Source organism: Melospiza melodia, chromosome 15, assembly GCF_035770615.1.
Source record: "Melospiza melodia melodia isolate bMelMel2 chromosome 15, bMelMel2.pri, whole genome shotgun sequence".
NCBI classification, from domain to species: Eukaryota; Metazoa; Chordata; class Aves; order Passeriformes; family Passerellidae; genus Melospiza; species Melospiza melodia.
Genome location: NC_086208.1, coordinates 9,281,201 through 9,297,346, shown reverse-complemented (window position 1 = coordinate 9,297,346; position 16,146 = coordinate 9,281,201).

Sequence of the window (16,146 nt, the reverse complement as noted above, 5' to 3'; positions counted from 1 at the left end):
GGTGCGGGCGGCGGGCGCGGGCGCGGGGGGCAGGCCCCGCTCGGAGCCGCTCCCCGCCGCCGCCTCCAGCTCCCGCAGCGCCGCGCCCAGCTCCCGCCACTGCGCCAGCAGGAACAGCGTGCCCGCGGCGCTCAGCGCCGACAGCAGCCCCACGGCGGCCAGCAGCGCCCGCCCGCCCGCCGCCCCCATCGCCCCGCCGCGCCCGCAGCGCCCCGCATTTATGGGCACGGCCCGCCAGTGCGGGGGCACGGCGGGGCCGGCCCGGGCCGGGCTGGGCACCGGCCCCGCTAAACCGGGCAGGACGGGGACTGCCCCCGGACGCTGCCAGAGAGGGATGCGCCTGGCACAGCGTGTGACACAAACGGGCTGATGCTGTACATGGGGTTTTCCAGGCGTCGAGCAGTGAGACTGCATAATAAAAATCCCCCCGTTAGACAGATCCCGTCATCACACTGATCCGTGACACGGGTCCTACAGTTCACAGCATCAGTGAGCTCTCTTATGAATACCATGTGTCATTCGCTTACAAAAATTGACCCGTTGCTTTAGACGTTCAAGCACAGACCTTTCCCAAATCACTACTGCTAAACCTTCTCTGACATGGGGTATCTTTCATATAGTAAATTTTGTTATCAGTTAATTCAAGCACAGATCTTTCCCAAATCACTACTGCTAAACCTTCTGTCACATGGGATAACTTTCATATAGCAAATTTTGTTATCAGTTAATTCATAGCAAAGATAAGAAAATGAATTAGAGCATATAGCAGAATCTGACTGAATACCAAGATGAAGAATGTAAAAGCTCTTGAACTCAAAAACACTTTTCAAAAAAGTTATTTTTAAAGTTGACATTTCAAATCAAAGCCATGCACTTTCTTACATTGATATCATTTCAAACCGACCTCAAGAAACCCCAGGCTTTTGAATGGCAAGTTTCCTACAAGAGAAGGCTTTCATCCTTTGTCACAGTGACAATTCTCTGCTGCAACTGATCACATAAATTTTGTCTCCATTCTAACTACACCATTGACCTGTAATTCATGCTAATCCCACGGTACATTGACAGATGAACTATTGGGTCAAACCAAATCTGAACTTAACACACTCAGTTCTGCTACAGCTGCCTAAGCACAGTAGAGAAGCAGAGATAGGAAAACAACTCCATCATATTAAATTTCTCATCTCTCTGAAATAAGAAATTACTGCAAAAAGTGCTGGGGTCCTCAGGCATTGCATCAGAGAGTTTCCTTATGAAACTGCCACAGGTATAGGTCAAACAAGATGAAAGAGAGACCAATCATTCCATGTCATCCCATGATGGCAGATGAGACAGAAGAAAATCACCATGCACCCAAAGGCATAAGGCTTATCAGCACAGAAACAAAGAGTAGTTTGGGCTGAAAAGCACCTTTAAAAGTCAGCCCCTCTGCAGTGAGCAGGCACACCATCAAACAGACCTGGTTCCTGAGAGCCCCATCCAGCCTGGCCTTGAACGTTTCCAGGATGGAGCACCTCTCTGGACAACCCATGTCAGTGTTTCACCACACTTACTGCAAAATATTTCTTCCTTGTATCTAGTCCAAACCTACTCTAAGATAGTCTAAGGAATAATTACAAAACTAAATGAGCAAACACTTGCTGAAAAATCATTTGAGGCTTTGGGCCTTGGCAAACTATTCTGAAGGTATCACAAAGTCCTCCATAAATGAGAATAACCTTTCTGATGTCAGTGAGGGTCACAAGAATAATTGCTTCCCCCAATATATCCACACCAAGCAGGACATTCCTGGGTGTGGAAAATGCCCTGGCCAGGTGGGCTCAGCTGTCCTGGCTGTGCTCCCTCCCAGCTCCCTGTGCACCTGCACAGAGGCTCTGACCAGCCCCTGGCTGCAGGTGAGCACTCTCAGCACCAGCCAAGGTGTCACTGGCTGTCAGCGTTATCCCACAACTCCAAAGTGCAGCACTGCACCAGCTGCCAGGAAAACAAATCATTTTATCCCAGCCAAAACCAGGAGACTCTGCAGTTGATGTCCCAGCTTAGCATAGAAGTGCATATTTGAGTTTTACTTATAGTATTACACTTGTAAAGGAGAAAGAAGAGAAAGAAATAAGACCTTGCATAGAATTTCCCAGAAGACTTATCTTAAGCAAGCTTACTTTATAATTCATAGACATAACAAAATGAGTAAGAATCTATCACACCAGCAAGCTAAAACTTTCTGTCCAAGAACAAATAGAACTGCACCTCAGAGACCATACAGCACAACTAACAGCAATTCTTCATTTTTATTGTCCATTTCAAAGAGCAATGATTGAGTAAAAAAAAAGAGTATAATAATTATGAGCTACAATTTGGAGAATAACAAAAGCAACACAGGACTCTTAGCACCCTTGTTTTCCCATCTGCCTAATTCTGCAAGGTTTTCTCTCCATTACAAGCAAAAAGCAACTGAACATTGTTCATTAAGAAATGGGCCATTGGATCAGCACACCCTATCCAAGGCTGCAGTCAGGAACCTGCTGGGATGGCAGAGTGGCAGAGTCCTTCCCCAGGCCCCAACATATACCAGAGGTTTATGGCAGTGTGTGCAGACCTGCCCTTGGCTTGCTAGGACACACAGTTACACCTCTGGTGAGAAACTGCCCCATTTTTATAAGCCAGGAATCAGCTGACAGCTCGATGTCATGGCAAAGAGGTTCCCAAGACTGCACTGGAAGTTCTTTTAGCTGCTCCAGTGGCAGGAGCAGCTGACTGGGCTGTGGACATTCCTGTCCCTGCCTTCCACTGAGTGCTCCCCCCCAGCCCATATGAACAGCAGCTCATTCAAATGTCTCATGTTATCCTCTGCTACTGCCTGATAGTGCTGCGGCTCCTGGATCTCTTGTCCCTGTGTGACACAGCTGAGATTTTGGTTCATCCATGCAGCACTTGTTACCAGCTGCAATGCACTTCATGCTCAATGCCTCTCTTCCTTCACAGTGACAAAAACCAATGGTCCCAATGGTGATCAGCAAAGCAGAATGGAGGCTTGGGAATGCTATTGGTAAATTCTAGGAACTTTACTGCTATTTTCTTACTCAAAAACCAGAAAAATTTGCTCAGTAGCAATTTAAACCCATGTGAGAAAAGTGTTATCCCCTAGATCCATCATTTTCTCAGTTAGGTAGAATGCCAGCAAGCAGCACTTCAATTATTTCCTGGCATTCAGAGCCTGTGTCTCTAAAGCACATCCTAACTGTGCATCATAACTGACAGGGCATAGAAGGGTCACATAAATCTGCCCAAGCAGCACTGGAAGCAAATAGAAGCTACCAATATGCAAGCTGCAGAAGCAGCACCATGTTTTTTCTTTTTAGAATTCCAGCTTTGCAGAGCTGAAATTAATTCCCAGAAAATAAAACATAGCATTCCCACAAGAGGTATTTTTGTATCCAGATTACTCACTATGTGTATAATAAAAAATATTCCTTGATTATCCTCAAGCTGACAATGTATTCAGATGGTGTCACACTTAACTAATGCTCCCACTGATGTTTTACTTTGTAGAAGTTGTTATTACTAAAATCTCATCTATTTTGGCAGCTGCCCCAGTGATAAAGCACATTGGAGATTAGAACATTATTTCACTTGGGTAGATAATGCTGGAAGAAGGACCAAGGTGCTGAGGACAATGCTCTTATGAGACAGTTAAACTGCCTCTGATCATGCCATGACAAGATCAGACAGATTATAGTCCTTATGAATGCTATCAGAAAGAAAATAATCTCTTTTCCTGACCTAGTTAAAGTGAAAAAATGATCTTTTAAAGCTTTCATAACCTGCCATGGTAAGTGACAAATTTTATTGGATCTCCCTTCTTCTCGAGAAATACACCAGAGGTTTGATATATTAATTTTACCACTCCAAAGCTACTATAGACTCCAAACCTACAAAGTAGAAGGAGGAAGATCATTCTTTGGGCTGTCAAATTGATGAACAGTTAAGGCTTTCCAGTAAATTTCTTGTGCTTTCCACTGCCACAGCTGACCCTGGTGAGTGCTGCAGCCATGTGTTCAGCAGGGATGTGCTCAGGCAGGGCTGCAAATGCTCCTTCTCCTCACCCCTGCTCCCATTGCTCAAACCATGGCATGCACCAGCAGCTGAGCAGAGTCTGTCCATCCAAACCACAGTTACACTTTAATATTGGCGCTGAAATAATATAAAATTTATAAAAATATGAAATAAATATTGGCACATTGCTTCTACAGCAAAGAATTAGCTTTAAAATATCAAAAGGCTTCTGACTATATGCAAAAAGAGGCTTGATTTTGAAATTCATATTAGGTCCTGGCATATTCATGTTCAGAGAAACTGGACCATGTAGGTTTGAAATGCCTTTGCAGCAGTTGTAGGTCAGGCACAATAGCAGATTTAGTGATCCAGACCACACTAAGCTGTGTGATCAACCTCACCCCACAGAATTAATTCAGGCTTCTATCAGGCGCACACACCAGAATGCCTCCTACTCCATTTCTGCACATACATTCCACACAGATTATGGCATACTGGATACAGGCTTGCTTTTCAAGGAAAAAAATTACTGGGAGAAGATAAAAATACAAAGAAAATACTATAATTCTCATGATTTTGTATCAGAGGTGTGGAAAAGATGGAGTAATACCCCAACCCTTAAATCTTGTATTGTGCTTTTCAGAGGCACAAATACATAAAGCTCCTCGAGGAATCAGCCACAAATACCTTGAAAGCTACTTCTGATTTCAGGAAACTCCTAGTTAGTACAGAGTTGCAATACACCAGATGTTTGATACATTCATTATCAACATTATCAATTATAGAATAAGCAAATCTATCCAGAGGAAAGAATATGCCAGCTGATAATTTGGAATATCTGGATTTATTATAAATCATAAATTAGGACTCAGTGAAAAGTGTTTCTTAATAGGTAGGTCAAGTTGGTGTTTGAAGTTCAAAATAAAACCCATAAATATCTGCAAGAGCTGCAGCACAAAGACTACTATTCAGTGGCATCAGCAGAATGTCTCATTGTCTTTGAATGCACATTCAATAAATTGGAGGAAGATGCCTTTGAGATGTTTCATCTGGGCACTGGCAGCTAAAGACTATTTTCCCAGAAAACTGATCAGAATTCCTCCAACACACATTAGAAAAAAATCAAAGCTACATCATGGACAAAGATGACTTAAGGAGCAAAGAAAGAGAACAATTCAGACACCATGGCTACAACAACCCATTCATAATCCAAATTATGGGGGTAAAGCAACTGATCAAAACACATGACAAATAGGAAGTGACTTAAAAGATCTATCACATCTTTGTACCACCACTGAAATCTGAAAACAATGAGAAGAACTGTAGAAATCCAGATAGCTATCTGGATTAGTCCCTGTTTTTTGCAGAGAATCTTGCAGTTCAGTAGGGAAGCAAAGGATCAGGACACTCCTCAACTACCCTGAAACACAGTCAGGAATTAAATATCCAGTATCAAAAAAATAATCAAAATTATGTTATATCCATGTTGAGATGCAAAGCAACAAAGAACTTTTTTTGGTAAGGGTATTCCAACAACACAATAAAAATTGGAGTTTGCATGCTGGAACCTCTCTGACACCATCCACTCTTAAGAGGTCTGTCCAAGGAGCAGGAGCGGATGCCTCTGTGGCCCAGGTATAACAGACTGGGAGAAATAAAACATCTGAATATAAAACGGAGCAGAATTAAGATTGCCTCTCTGCTTCCAAAACCTCTCTCCACATCGTTTCACCGTGCATGGCAGCCACCACCTTAGAGCAGCTGCTGCCTAGAGCTTCAACCAGCTCTGTCACAATCCACTCTCTGCAGCTCCTGGCAATGTTCAGTCAGGAAATATTGAATGCAAGCAGAATTCCAGCTTTATTCTCCTCAACTTTTTGTCATTCATATTTACCACTGTGATTCACAGGGGATTAAATATAAATTTGCCTATTCGAGCACTTTTAACACATTAATTTGATATAGAACTATACAAACCATAAATATACATTTTAAGACTATTTATAAAGCCAAGAGAAAGAAATAGCACTATATAACAGCACTGTTTAATATGTCATAGAGAAGAAATGTCAAATAATGAATTTACTACTGGTATCTCTGAGTTTCAGAAAACTGAACACAGTCATAGCCAAACACAGCTGAAAAATAAATGCACCAACTGCACTGGGATAATTTATAAATGAGAACAGCAGTGTGATTCCAGAACACTCCCAAGAAAACTGCTCTGTATTAGGTAGATTTTTATAGGCACTATTTGCCCACTCATATCAAAACTGTGGGACATATTCTTTCAGGTCCTGATAGGAAAACCCATTGCAATTTTAAAGACACAGAGAGGCAACAAAGCCAATTAACAGTAAAACCATGCATTAGAGTGACATAAAAACAAGTTATATTAAAGCAATTTAAATCCATTCGCCATTTTCATCTTTAAAATCTAGCAATAATCTAGAATTGGATCTTCTTCATTTAGAAGAGTTAAAGCTTCCATCAGTAACCAAATAATTGCCAACTACCTATTCACCTAAAATCAGGATTAAAATAATATCCACTGGATTAACTAAAGAGGAGCCTTTAATGAGCTTACCCTGACACCTCAGTGCCTCTTAGACAGATTTGGGATCTTGGTGAGCAGACACTGACAGTCACTCCTAGAAATTATTTTCCTCTACCACTGACAAGGCAGGGCCAAAAGACTGGTTTGGACCTAAATGTCTAGAGTTACAGAAAATTAATTATATTCACAGAAGTATTACCACCCAGGGAAAGTTTGATACTACAACAAACTTTATTCAGACACATTTCCTAACAGACTCTCTATTCCAGTGACTCCATAACCTCAAAACAACAGAAAAGGGAACCAAGGCAAGAAACAGGAGATAAAATGTGCATTTTCCTTATTAGATTAGATTTGAAATATGGTTTTCTAAATACAAATTATCTAGAAGCACAGTTTTCAGAAAAGCTGCACATACAATAATAACAGGTACAGACATAAAACTGTATTTTGAGTATTTTGCCCTATTCAGGGAGAAAGTGTGGAAGGCACTTGGGTTTTTCCAGCTGAAGGAAGGGGTGCATTTCCCCTTGTTTCAGAGCTGTGTATGCCTTGATTTGCAGAGCAGAAAATGTGCAAGTCTGTGCAGATCTGGAATGGCACATGGCTGTGCCACAACACTCAGATTGTTCTGGGAGCACAGGATGGAGGGGGCACTCTGGCAGAATACTCAGTTCCCTTGCAGGCACTGGAGCTGCACCCACGTCAGGCAGCAATTTGGCACATTCCCTGTCTGGGAAGAAGCCTCTCAGACTGTCTGCATCTGTGCTCCTGGTCTCCACAGTGAAACATCTCAAGATAACACAAAAGGACCAGAAATACCACAACTCAAAAAAAAAAAAAATTAATAATTTTCTAAACAAGCAGCTCAAGTCAGAAAGACACTTGAGAAAAGAGTCATTTTATCAGATTTTTGAACATGAATGGCTGGATGCCACAGCACTGCATTCCCAGCCCCTTTTCTGTGAGTGCAGGGGTCCTCTGTAAGGAGTAGTTTGCATGTAACAATGACAAAGATGGGCACAACACTTAGTGCATGCAGTGTATTTGTGATCTCTATGTACAGTTTGTAACCAATGTTAGGGTAGGTTTAATAGCAATGCAATTAAACATGATAACACATTTCTTCAGGTGGGACAGCTGAAAATCTGTGCTTAAGCTGCTAGGCAGGGGAAGTGCAGCAGTGAGGAAGAACTGCAGCATTTCTTCAGCCAGATCAACTACTAAGTAAAAAAACTAAACCACAAAAAACCTGATCCTTCCAGAGTGATTTCACCACATTATATTACTCTACAGAAGAGATGAGATGCAGACCGATTGTGGGGTAATCCTCGAAATTTTTTTTAATATTCTACTTTTGATGTAATTTGGGTGCTGATAAGTGTCCTTGCATATTTAAGTAACTACACAAAGCCACCTAAATTTATATGTTTATAATTTTAAAATGTTTAGATACTAACTTTAGAATTCTTGCTTACATGCATGGGGGATTGTCATTTATGTGTTACAGAATTAGATTGGGATTTATTACAGATATGTACAGAGTCTGGCAAGCAGAGGTGAGGATGATTTGATACATAAATATTTATGTGAAGCAAAGCCATAATGATGGGTCTGGTTGCTCATTAAAGAAAGAATAGTTGTAATCTAGAATACTCTAACCTGACTTTTACTGCTTATCACTCAAGCCTTGGATCAATTATTTATTTAGTTTTATGGAAGATCTACTGGACCTGGCCTCTCCTGAGCCTAGAAATACAATCTAAGCCATTAAGAAAATACAGACCAGGAGATTTCCTCTTGATTACCCTCACCAGCCAGTGGTTTCAGTCACCCAAGCACAGCAGAGGAATTTCCATCTGAGAACATTTACTGGGAACAGAGGGAATTATCACAGGCAGAGACTGAAGTAACACAACCATTCTGCTGCCAAGGTATTTCCTTCAGAGTTAGCTTAGCTAACACTGAGAGTACTGCCCTGTGCAGGGCTGCTTTGAGACTATTTACAAAGGCTTAACTCAGAATCCCTAATAATTCTGAACATTTCAGGCATTAAAATTCCACCAAACACTGAAGAGGATTTTGCACCATTTCCCTTATGCTGCTCTCTTAGACATAATCTTCAGCAAATAGGTATCTTCAGGTGAATAAATTTCAGTACTGCTTCTTCAGCTTGAGTTTATCTTGTTACCAATGGGTTTTTAGAAAATGCATTGTGTTTTACTTGTTTGCACACCCCAGTAACTGTGAGCAATTTTGCAATGGACAAGTAAACATTTCACTGTATGGCTGGCTGATAAACATAACTACAGATAATTCTTACCTGTGCAGGTTATGATACATTCAGCTTTGTTTGCATTGCAGAATTTATCGGGAATGACCTGCACTAAGCATACTTACATACAGCTTTAAAGATAAGTTTTGAGATCACAGCATTTCCCATACATTCTGGGTCATGAATTCTGGGCTCACAACCAAAGAGCAATTTTGGCTGTTTTGCTACACAGCCACAGGTAACTCTGTGCCCACAGCTTCCTCTGCAGATGGTTACAATTGTCACACTGTGTTGTGCAGCATGAAAATATAATATTCCATCAAACTCTTACATGAGAGGGCCTAAACATAAAACACACGTTTCTACAAAACTGGCTTGCAGCTTTTACAAGGTGGAGCCATAATAGTACAGGAGGTTAAAAATATTTTTCAACACAGAGGGAATTATCTTAAAGGAGCGTTTTCAACCTGAAATCCTACACAGCTTCAAGTTGGATTTATTAATGGTTATGGAGTGTTTTTCCTCCTTAGACCATTTCAAAATATATGTTACTCTTATTTAACAAAACAGCATAAATTAAAAAACCACCACACTTTATGAGAATCTAATGAGCCCCAAAATACTTCATAACTTGGTCTGATATACAAGCAAAATTATATAGTCCTAAAACACTGAAAAACTCTTCTGTATAAACCACAAGCCCAGTGCACATAAAATGTTTTTGCAAACCTGCTGTGCCTACAAGAGCACACTCTGCATTGTGCAAAGCAGGTGCAGAGAGGCCTCTCTGGATCCTCTTCACTTCAGAGACTGTGCAGCCAAAGCTGCCTTCACACAGAAATCGATATCACTAACAGCACTTGAGGAAGCAGATTAGAGGATTCAGAACAGAAGCAGTGAACAGAATTTTAACCTGATGGCCTCGTAACTTCTTTCCAAGCTAAACTTTAGTATTGCATTCAGTGCTTTAATTCCACTGAGAAAATGCCTGCAGCACCTTCAGCTCTGCAGACGCTCTTGCTCTCCAAGCAGGGCTGCTTTGGCTGGGAGGTTTGGCTGCACTTCCATTTCAGCAAAAGTTCAGCATGTTTGTTTTGGACTTCCCATGGAAAGTATTCCCACTTGTTAAATAAAAGGATGCCTGAATCATCCCAATATATCCAAGTGAGCATTAAAAAGAATTTGATGTGATACAATGACAGTGGATTCAGGTTCCCAATGTAAGTGCCAAATAACAGAAGTTTGCTTAGAAAAAGTAAATGGACACTGGAGCATTTTCTAAATGTGGCAGCAATACATGGTAAGTGGGGGGAAAACAGGGGAAGTATTTGCAAGTTCACAAGTTTGTGTCACCTTTATTGCAGACATAAAAGAACACTGCATGAGACTTACAAAGACATCCCTGTGACAGCAGGGCTTAAAAAACCAAGGAGAAAAAAGTATTTAACTGACAAAGAATCCTGTAACAATCTGAAGACTCATCCTGAACTGCTCTGAACATCTTGCACATTTTTCCATGACAAGAGAACAGATTGTCTCTCAAAGCACCTTTCTCCACTCTCCAAAGTGTTGCTCTCAAATTATTCTGATGCCCACGGACAGAAAATCTAAGACAGTCCTCACTAGTTCTTGCACATCAAGGACAAAAATCATCACACACCTCTTTCTTTTTCTCACCAGCTGAAATGCCAGTTCAGGAGAAGGAATAAAATGAAAACAAGTTGACCAGCTAACAAGCTGAAAGTGTAGATGCTCAGGCACTTAATAAATAGAGATTTAGCTTTAGACAGTGCATGCATGACCTGTTCCTATAATTCACCATTACAGCTGCCTCTGCCTGTGACAAGAACACACTGTCCCCTTCTTCAAAATAGGCAGTGCTTCTTGAATTAACAAGTGTGGTCTACAATAGTCTCAAGATTTGAACTTATGTAGGCAGACTAATAGGAGAAAAATATCCATACTGTTAACTCTTTCCATTTTGGCTTTCATTTGGAGTTTTTACTGCTGTTCTATCGGTCTGATATGGACAAAAGGAGAAGAGTGATTTTTGGGGGCAATGTGAGAGATGCACTTGACTGCTTAAGAAAATGAGGTGTTTGGCCCCAAAAGGGGCAAAGGCCTGACCCAGAGCTGGGCCAGAAACCCCTCCAGGACACCCCCAGAGGAGGAGGGGGCCCAGAGAGCAGCAGTGCACAGGGGTCCCTTCTGTAATTCACTGTGAGCCAAACACTGCGCTCTGCACCCCTGGGAGCCTTTGTGAGCTGCCTCTGCTGCCTCTGGGCCGTCCCTGCGGGGCTGCAGGGCAGAGATCTCCCCTCCAGCTTCCCCTGGAGGCTCCTCAGGACAGACAGACATTCTGCTAAAGACACAGCTTTGGATGAGTCCAACCCAAGCTCCCTCTAAACCGCCCCTGACTGCACTCCAGGGCACTCTCCCCTTGAGCAGGGACACCTCTCAGGGTTTGGGGCTCCTCACCCAAGGCCAGGAGATTCTTCCTTGCAGATTGGATGTGAAAATGACCCTCAAATACCAGCTGAACGAGCCCCTGGCTCCTGTGCACCTCCTCACTTATGGATTATTCAGGGGAAGAGTGGTTGCAATAAAGCCCAGAGCACACAAACATCACATGAGACTGGTTTTGAAGAAAATTCAGTCTCATGTGCAGAAATTAAGGGGCTGCATTCAGTCATACTGAAAACTGACCATTTTGCCTGCACTTGTTCCAGACCAAAGAAATCACTGAAGAGATTTTTTTTTGTGTGTTCAAAGCCACATGGAACATCTTTTATAAGCTCCTTACATCAACAACAATTAAAATCAAAAAGAAACCCACCAAAACCATAAACACCAAGCCCCAAGTATCCAAAGGTGGTGTCTGAAGACTTGTACCTGTGTCCAGGCCGTAGAGGCAGAAAGATTTCAAGAGGCTCTTATGGATTGTTTTGTACCTGACAATATCATGAGCTTCTCCCAAAGCTTTTCTTGCCTTCCAGAATAAGAGCCAATGTTCTTTTTTGAAATTTGATGACCATGACACTCTGGATGTTGAGCACCTAAACTTCTCAACACACTCTAAAGTTTGGGGGTTTGGACAATAAGCCAGAAAGAGAATTGTGAAGATTTGTGAAATAGAATTGCCAAATCTGGCTGATGTTAGAACTGCAAGCAGTATAGACCCTCTGAAGCTGGACATGAAAGATAAAATATAGGCAGTATAAATGGGTTCTACCAATTACATTGATATGAGAGTACATCAGTGATCTTTTTAAATGGTATTATCTAGGGAAGCCAAACTCCAGTTTGCATGAAGAAAATTCTGCTGTGAGGCCAAAAAAGTACATCCCTGCACTGAATATAATGTTAGAAAGGCTAAACAAGGCAGCTCCTTACAAGACACGGCACAAGAAAAATTCACATACCAAATGTGAAATGAGTGATTTCCAATATTGTGTGACTAAATCCCTCAAAACACACCTGCCTATGCACTCAAAATACACCTGCCTGCGTGCACACTGTTCTTGGAAAGGTGCATTTATGACAATGACCAGAAACAGCCGTGGAGGGGACATGAACAGGTTTCAGGGTGCAGGGGATGCTGCCAAATGAAGGAGCTGTTTAGAAGCAGCACCCAGGCACCCCCCACTGGAAATGTGGCTGGAAATGAAGGCAAGGGCTAAAATCTGACTGTCTGCAAACATTCTGCAGCATTTTGTGCTTCACTAGTTCTTTAACAACAGTGGACTGAAACAGACTCAAAATCTGCAAGCAGTTCACTGACACAACTTTCAGGAATTGATAATTTTTTATACACACAGGATATGTTTGTTGGACAATTTTGCTCCCCAGTGAGAGAACCTGACAGGCTGAACATCACCTGTTCCCCTGGCGGATACACACCCCAATCAGAAAGCAGCACTGGAAGTATTTGAAGACAGGCACTTGCAGTAGCCTCACCTCTCTCAGTTCTTGATAATTGACTTGTTAAGGGTAACAGGAAAATAGCACACATGGGAAGTTAAAAGAAAAAGAAAGAATAAAATGGCTGGTTAAATTATAGCAATGCCTTTCTTTAAGTGCCTAGGAAAGACAGGCAGTCATTATTGCAAACATAGGGGTGTCTGAGAGTGCCACTTTAGATTCCTTTACTTTTATATAGAGAAGGAAAGGCACAGAGAGTTTAACCATTGCCCCATTGTTAAACTGCCCACCTGGCATCTGCTTCTGTCCAATACCCAGGATGGAGCAACAATCTCCATGGATCTCCAGCAGGACCCTGTGCTGACAGCTCTGCTCACACAGATGTCTCTGCTCACACATCATGGGGTACAACAGGACAGGTCCACCAAGGGCTCTGCATCCTTGGGGCAAAGCAAGCATTTCCCTCACTCCTCTGAGACTGCACTGATACCAGCAGGACACAAAAAGAATTAAGATCTGACACCATCTCACCAGTTTCACAATGCTGGTTCTTATACCAGCGATTTCATTGCCACTGATTTAATGTAAGCAATTTTCTTTCTACCTAGTTTCTAGGGGAGAATCAAGCCCTTATGACTAAAACCCAACACTTATCATGTTATCATAGGAGGCACAGGGTCCCTAGAAGGTTACATACCCTTCTGCTCAGCTATGAAGAGCATTTTGCATCATTTTCCCTCAACAGCCTACTGTGAAATATTTAGAACAAAAAAAAAAATCCTGCTTTATTTTTGTTTAATGGTATAAAACCCAACTTTGTTAATTCAGTGAATGCCTACTCAGGCTCTGAAGAATTTGTAGTATTCAACACAGACCTTTGTAGTGAACAACAAGTCCAATCATTCTGGTTGCATTATGCAAAGTTCCAGGAATTCTTTGGCATGAGAGAAAGATACATTTTGTCTGGCATATGGAAATATTATTTGATTTAAAGTTGTATCCCACAGAAGTCAATCTTGATGAAACCTAGTTTAAATATAAACAATCACTTTCATGCTATTTTACCCATTTTGAGGCTACTTCATGACCAGCTTCCTACCCCTGAATTCATACACAAATTCTTTGTATCAGTGAGTAGATACATAGCACTCTCAGAAGAAGGAGCTCCAACAAAAACTTTAACAGATTTTTTCATTTTTAGACATGTACTTTTGGTTAAATAAATTATCATGGAGTAAGAAATAAAAATGTGCCTGTGTGAGAGACTGGCCATTCTTGGTCCCCCTTAAACTTCAAGTAACACTTGCTGACCAAGAAAAAAACTGAATTTGTTTCACACTCCTTATATTAACTTTGTATTTCACTAATCTCATCATTCTGATGAGCTTTTAAAAAGGAGTACTTAAGTAGTTTCTTTTGTGCATGTATAATTAAGAATATCTAAGGATTTAGGTGCTTCCAAACAAAGCTAATATTTGTTTTAATTACAATTTATCACTAATGAAAGCAAGGCATTTGAGAGCTCTTTCACCAATAGCCAAGTCACTCTCCAATGTTAAAGCCTGACCATCACCAATAAAAGAAAACCAAACCATCAGTGAGAGGTGGCTGCAGCCACAAAAGCATTGGGAGTGTCAGAACTTCCCTTTGCCTTCTTCCTCCACAGAATACAAAACCAAGGATAATGATGTGTTTGCAGTGGCAACAAGGACCAAGTCTGGCTTCTGAGAAAACACAGAACACAAAGGAAAAACACAACCAGAAAACCAGCACAGAAGGTTCAACACAAGCTGCTGTTCTTCTCAGCAGCTAAAATCGCAACCACACTAAATGCCACAAACCAGTTCCAAGTCATGGGGAAGAGCTGGAAACTTTGTATGATAGCTCTCTTGTACAAAGCTTTCTTAATTTGGTGTCTCTGAAACAATTATCCATCTGCTTCAGAACTGATCACTTATATTAACCTGCCCACGTTAACCATCTATAAGAAATGCATCATACAATGGACCAAAACCAGCCCCAAACCTCAGCTCCTCCAGAATGTAAATATCCCTAGTCTACAAGCAGTAAGAATATACAGTTGGCTAGTAAAAGAAAAGGAAAAAAAGCTAATGCATGACTTTGCTCTAAACTTTCAGGAAGGCCCAAAAGTTACAACCAGGTATTGTGTCTTCTTGAAATAAAACAAAGTAATTTTAACACTTTCAGAATATCAGACACTATGCCACTGGTGGAAACCAGAACACAACAGAACTGAAGTTCTGCCCACTTTTGCTTGTACTGCAAACAAGTCTCTGCATAATAAATAGACATGGAAGGGTGTGCACACATGGAAAGAGTTCAATTGTCCAATTGAAATTATGTTTGCTTCTGATTGTCTAATCTTCCACAGGGCTGCAGTAATACCACAAGAATTTGTGCATGAATTCAGCCCTTATTCTCCCCAAACTGTCTGCATTATTTATTTACTTTAACAAAGGTTTCTCAAAAGAGACTTTGCATTCAGAAAAATTCTAGGTCTCTTTCATCCTTCCCTGAGTTAAAAGATTCCATCACTGGAACTATTGTACAAAAGCCTTGAACACCTTCTGTTCCAAGTGAGATCCCAGTGCTCTAAGTGTAAGGCCCCACCAGATGAGTTTTCTTATTATAGAAATGCCAATGCTAAAGCTTGAGTGAATTCAAAAGTAATTTTCTTTCTTCAAAAGAAGAAGAATGAAAACATTTTATGAGACTCTTTTACATTTGTGGCCTGACAGTGGAAGACAGGGATGCCCAGTGTCTTACTGCCACAGGATATTACACAGCCCTGCTGGAAACAGAATTGAGTCATTGAATTTTCCCAACTAAAGAGTACTAAGCAAAAAAGGATGATTTTGACCAATTTCCCAAAACAGTCTGTTTGGACTCATGGGGTAAACTTACAGAAGAGGCAGCTGAGCCAGCCAAGGATTTCCCCATGCTGACATTGAGACAATTTGGATTTCTCTTGCTTCAAAGCAGTAACAGACACAAGCATTTTATTCATGCTTCTGTGTTAGTCTCCTCTATTAACATCATCAACACCTATTCCTATAGATCTTTGGACATTACTTTAATGTTTCCTGTAATCACATAATGCAGTTCTTCAAGACAATTGGCAGCTTGTTTGAGTTGCCCTAAACTACAGCAAAAAGGAGAAGAATCACAAAGCAGAGAAACCAGCCTTAGTTTGTACAGTAATTCTAGGAGTTATGAAACCAGCTGGGAACAGAGAGCAAACAGCAAATACCAAAGTATGTAGGACAGCAGTCAGTCCTCTGCAATGGCAGTGAAGGATTGTGTCCTACAGAATGTCTTT